The 6,000-nt window shown below is 38.9% G+C and overlaps 1 non-coding gene across 1 annotated transcript; it reads right to left on the bottom strand.

Annotated features, from left to right (window-relative positions):
- Positions 1-227: 227 nt before the first annotated feature.
- On the bottom strand, positions 228-334 carry LOC141644896 (small nucleolar RNA R71). Its single transcript, XR_012544498.1, has one exon. It is a non-coding gene; the product is annotated as a small nucleolar RNA R71 (small nucleolar RNA).
- Positions 335-6,000: the final 5,666 nt, after the last annotated feature.

Raw genomic sequence — 6,000 nt, 5'->3', positions numbered from 1 at the left:
ATATTGAAGAGGATGCCCATGCTCATCTCCGGAAGTTTAAAAGAAAAGTTTCAATGATGAAGAAGAATGGGGTGTCCGAAGACACCTTGAGAATGATGTTGTTTCCATTTTCATTGACGGGCAAAGCGGACCGATGGTTGAACATTCACCCACCGGATACTTTCACTACTTGGGATGCCTTGGCTAAATCATTCATGGCCAAATATTACCCTTCCTCAAAGACCGCGATGCTCCGTAACGAGATTCATACATTTCAACAAGAGGATGGAGAGTCTTTGGGTGAGGCTTGGGACCGTTATCAAGACTTGATAGCAAGTTGCCCCCACCATGGAATACCGGAATGGTACATCACTCAAACATTCTTCCAAACTTTGCTACCGAGGACTAAGGAGATGGTAAATGCCTCCGCAGGGGGAGGATTTGATCACTTGAGTGATGAAGAGGGCACGACATTGATCAAGAAAATGGTAGATTCGGAAGCAAACTATGGTTCTAGAGGAAACATGCTAAGAAGGAATGGGAAGTTTCCTAAGGAAAACTCCTCCAACTCCGAGACAAATGCCAAGCTCGACTTACTCACAAAACAATTTGAGAAGTTTCAAAGAAATCAAGTGCACCAAGCCGCAACCTCACATGGGGCACCCATGGAGGAAGTGGCTCAAGTCTCAAGTTGTGAACTTTGTGGAGGAAGTGGTCACACATATGACTTGTGTGCCAACAATTACAACAACTTTGATGGGAACAATGTGCAAGAGGTGAATGCTTTCCAAGCATTTAACAATTTTTCCAACCGTCCACCTAGACCCTCATTCAACAACAACCAAGGATCCAACCAAAACTTTGCCAACCAATCTCAAGCATATCAAGATTATAAGGGTAACCAAGGGAACCAAGGTAATCAAAACTTTTACCAAGGAAACCAAGGAAACCAAGCTAACCAAGGGTTTGGTCAAGGATTCAATCAATGGAACAACAACAATGGGTTCAATCAAGGATACAACAATAATCAAAGGTACAACCAAGGGAAAAACCAAGGGTTTAATCAAGGGTACCAAGGGAACAACCAAAATTCCAACTTTAGAGTTCAAGGATACGACTTTCCTCTTCCAATTTCCAACCAACCTTGCAACCAAGAGCCACCACCCCAAGCAAGCAATACCATGGGAGATGATAAATATGACCACTTGGTGAAGTTGTTAGGGGATTTGGCAAGTAGTACCCAACAACAAATCAAGAGTCTTGAAGCTAAAGTGGCTTCCCAAGCTCTCATGAGTTCTCAAAAACCACCGGGTGTATTTCTAAGACAAGGGCAAAATCCAAGAGACCCTATGAAGGCAAAGGAAGTTAATGCTATCATGGTTGGAGTTGAAGAGGAAAGAGAAGAGTCATTTGATTTGCCAAGTCAAGAGGAGTTATCTTACACTACTCCCTTTTCCATGGCTATGGAAACATTCCAAGAAGTTGACCGTGAGTCCGAAAAAGAGAGCATAGAAGACTATGTGCTTGAGCAAATAATGACAATTCATGGTACAAGCTTGGATGTTGAAGTTGACCCGGGTAAGGGAGAGATGATTATGACTTCACCAACCACTATGAGTGAAGAATTTGTGCTTGAAGAAATTGTGAAATCACCAAATGTGATGGTAGAAGTTGAGAAGAGCCCGGAAGAAGAAGAGGTGGTGATGATAGAAGAACACTCTTTGGCCAAGCAAGAAGAAGTCATTTCTAGGAGAGTGGACATTAGTAGACATGAGCTTGATGCCTCAAGTGAAGAGTGCAATGTGGTCAAGTCTAAAGAAATTCCCGTCAAACTTGATGACCCCGGGAGTTTCTCAATTCCATGTACCATTGGTGACCAAAAGGTGGATAGTGCTTTGTGTGACTTAGGGGCAAGTGTGAGTGTCATACCACTTGCCCTTGTGAAGAGGTTGAATATTTCAAGCTTAGCCCGCACTTCCATTACAATCAAACTTGCCGATGGAACAATCAAATCTCCAAATGGGATTCTCAAGGATATCATGGTTCAAGTTGGTAAGCTTTCAATTCCTACCGACTTTGTTGTATTGGACATCCCTATGGGAAGATGCTCTCGTATCATTCTTGGTAGGCCATTCTTGGCCACGGGAGGAACCGTCATAGATGTCAAAGAGGGACAATTGTCATTCAAAATTGGGAAGGAAAAAGTTGAATTCAAGCTACCACATGCTTCAAAGAAAATCGTGGTTCAAAACATGTTTGCCGTGGAAACATTAGAACTCCATGAGAATGAAGATGAGAACATGGAGCTCTTAATTTCTTGTGAGCCAAAAGTTCATGATGAGCCACCGGATAAGTTCCTTGAAGAAGAAGTGAATGTTAAAGATAAGTGTGGGGAAATGGGCAAGACTTGGGAAACCAAGTTCAATTCTAGCACCAATGCCCCTCCAAAATCAAAACCGGGAATTGATAAGAAGAAGCCAAAGAGATGGAGGAAGAGATCGAAAGGAAAAAGGGTATGTGACCCTATTGTTGACAAAGAGACTAAGGAAAAGTTTGAAGAAGAAATGAACCGAAAATGGCAAGAGATTCAAGATGCCATGAGTAAGTTGCATGATTTGATGATGAAGACCAAGGGTTCGTGTGTTGTTGATTCTTGTGTTGAAGTTGGAAAGTTAGTGGGATCTCGGAATATTGATCCCGGTTGAATGAAGTCTTTGAATGAAGAGGTTTGGTGGAGTTACTTAAGAACCACCGCATTGTATATACTTTCTCCTTCTCTTTAATTAAGTTTATACCGCATTTTGCATTTAGTGACATGATCCGATAGGAGTTAATCTAAATTAGCTCTCTTTGCATTCATGTAGTGTAGTTTGCATTGTACTTTCAATTTAGCATGTAGGATAGTTCATGCATTACATTCATTAAACAAAAACCACTAAAAATTTGAAAAATCAAAAATCAACAAAAACATGTATTTCATTTCCGAATTTCCTCCACACATTTATTTCCATTGGAATTATGTAAATAAATAAGTGTGGGGAGGAAATTCCATCATTTAAAAATACAAAAACATGTTATTTATTTCCAAATATTCAAAAAAAATCCAAAAAACACGTTATTTAATTTCAAAAAATTCAAAAACCACCAAAAATATGTTGTTTATTTTTCCTATTCTCTCCCTATACTTTGTTCCATTGAGGACAATGTAAATTTCAAGTGTGGGGAGGGAAATATCCACTTTGTGAATATTGTCTATATTTGTTCATATCATTATATACTTGTAAATTTACGAAAAAGCAAGAAAATGCCTAAAAATTGAAAAATTTCAAAAAATTACAAAAATATTGCATTGTATATATATGTTTGTCTAACAAGTGGCGCAGGCACATACGGGACATTTGAGGCATTAGGAGACTAGAAGACCGCTCGGTTTAATCTTTCCTATCCCTTTCTCCTTTACTATTCTTTTCCTTTATATTGTTGGATATATGGAGGAGGATGGGCTATGTTGATGAGGATGTTCCATTTTGGAACTTGGTGTGTGTTGCTTACGTGCTGCTAGGTTTAGATAATTGTTGCATGTTTATTTATGTTGTTAGTACTTAGAAATGCATTTCGTATCTTGTGAATATGTGTTTGTTGCTTTATTTACATTTTGCATCGAGTTTGTATATAAATTTTTGAACAAAATTTGGTCTAGGAAGGGAGTATGATACCCTTTATGATGATATTGTCTAAGCTGTGTCTTTCCCCTCTTAGTGGCTTGCATCTTGTGACCTCCTTGTTAGGGTGTTTGCTTGCAAATACCCGGGAAATGAGGCTAGACCGGAAAGTTTTGACCACCATGTGAGACCAAGACCGTAGACTAGGCCTAGATTTCGACATAGCTACTTACATGTGAGATTTAGAGCCTCCTTGGGACCGGTACATCCATACCCGGTCCCCCTTTAGGTGTGAGTAGGCTCCTCGCGTGGCATGTCACATCACGACGCACAAGCATGGCGTCCTTTCCTTTTAGACCATGAGATGTTCATTTATATGCATATTTTGAAACAACAAGTTGCATTTCATTTCTTTTTGAGCCTCACATTGCCAAATAAGCCTAATTCTTCGACCCTTTAGACTAGGACCGATTTTGTTTACCCCTTTTGAGCCTTGACCTTTCATTTGATACCTACGATACTAACTACAACCCAAAAACAACCGACCTTGATCAAGAAAGTTGTCTATGAGTTTTGGTAGTATGAAGCAAGGGGATTTGAATCTTGGTTTAGTGGATGTGCACAATCCACTTGAGTCGGAATGACGGTTTAGTTTGGTTTGCTTTGAATAAAGAGGTTTTGAAAAAGAAAAGAAAAAGAAAATAGAAAAGGAGAAAAATGTAATGAAAAAGAAAAAAATTTGCACAATTACTTTGTTTGATGAGAAAAAGCCAAGCAACACTCCTTCATCAATGGAGTAGAAAAAGGCGTTGCAAGAATAAAAGGGGACTTGATGTTTTTCCTAAGTGAGTCGGGTTTACACATTTTTTGCTCGATTTTGGCAAGCCAATTTCTTGTTAGGGTGTAGACGTTGCTCATTGGTTGCAATAAGGTGACGATTTTTGTATTTTTCCAAAGAGAGTCGGGTTTGCACAATGTTTGCATTAATTCGGGAAACCGATTTTTGTTAGGGTGTAGACGTTACTCTTTTGTTGTAATAAAAGTGGAAGAAGCGGAATTTTGACAACTACTTGATTTTAAACTGCAAATGATCCATAACGGTGCTTGCACCAATCCCGTGTCGACCCATCACCTAGCCCCGTTACAACCCTTGTTTCTTTTATGCATATTTTCCTTTTTTGCATCTCGTGAATGGTCTTGTAGGAGAGGATTCCATGTTAGATTGCGGGCATGTCTCACGAGTCGAGTAGTTGAGTGATTTTGGTTACTTTTGCACAAAAATCACCCGTTCTAAAAAGAAAATGAGAGACTAGTGAAAACCGTGAGGAAGTCGGTAGTCTAGGTCCCCCTAGTCATGGGTCAATTTGGTTGAATCTTGCGTGTGTCGTGTAAATCTTGAAGGTTAGGCTTTACTTCCCTCTTTCCCGCCTTTGAATTTGTTTCCTAGGCATTTGGTTGTCATATTGAGGTTGCTTGAGCCACCATTAGGGCATTGACACCCTGCCAAGACTATGAGACGGTATCTCCCGACCAAAACCTTTAATTGTTTAAAGTAAAACGGCCGCTTAGATGAGGAAAGCGGTTTGACTTTTTGTGATGCATCTTATATGTTGATTCGTGCTTAAATGTTGGATGTGTCTAAAATTTTCCGCAAGCCCCCACTTGCCTTGCATCGGAATGCATACCTCATTGTATTTCAATGTGAGTTGAAGGGACGGAGAAGGCCCGTTAATTGCCTTTCATCGGATATTATTAGTTTATCTAGTCCTTTTATATTAAGAGTCTTAGTCTATTTAATTAGCTTACTCGAGGACGAGTAAGGTTTTAGTGTGGGGAGATTTGATGAATAGTATTTTGGTAGCTTTTACCCCGCATTTATACCCTATTCCGACTTGATTTTGCGTGCTTAAATGATTTATAAAGCTCATTTATTTACTAATTTATAATAATTAGTCATCTTAGTCATATTTAATAATTAGTCGGATTTTAATAATATTAGTATTTAATAATTCGATTTTATCTATCGCGAATAAATATTTATATATTTATTAATATATTAGTTTTATTATAAATGTTATACAAATAATGCTTTGCTTTTGTGTTATTTAATTGTGTAGGATTCGAGTTCGTGAATAAAAGAAAGGTCAAGTGAAGCGGATTGGATTAAGGCCGAGTCAAATTAAAGGGAATGATGATGAATAATAGAAAGTCAATCCTTGACTTTGTCTAGCACCACCATCAGTTCATCACTATCCTTTAACCCCTTTGACCAACGTTCATCACTATCACTCTCCATTGATTTCAATACCAAATGCCAGTGAAACGATTCATCAAAATAGTTGCCACACTATTGTTGCCC

The sequence above is a fragment of the Silene latifolia genome, chromosome 2 (genome assembly GCF_048544455.1).
Source record: "Silene latifolia isolate original U9 population chromosome 2, ASM4854445v1, whole genome shotgun sequence".
Classification (NCBI taxonomy): domain Eukaryota; kingdom Viridiplantae; phylum Streptophyta; class Magnoliopsida; order Caryophyllales; family Caryophyllaceae; genus Silene; species Silene latifolia.
The sequence above is the reverse complement of the archived record's forward strand: the minus strand, read 5'-3'. Positions and strand labels throughout refer to the sequence as shown.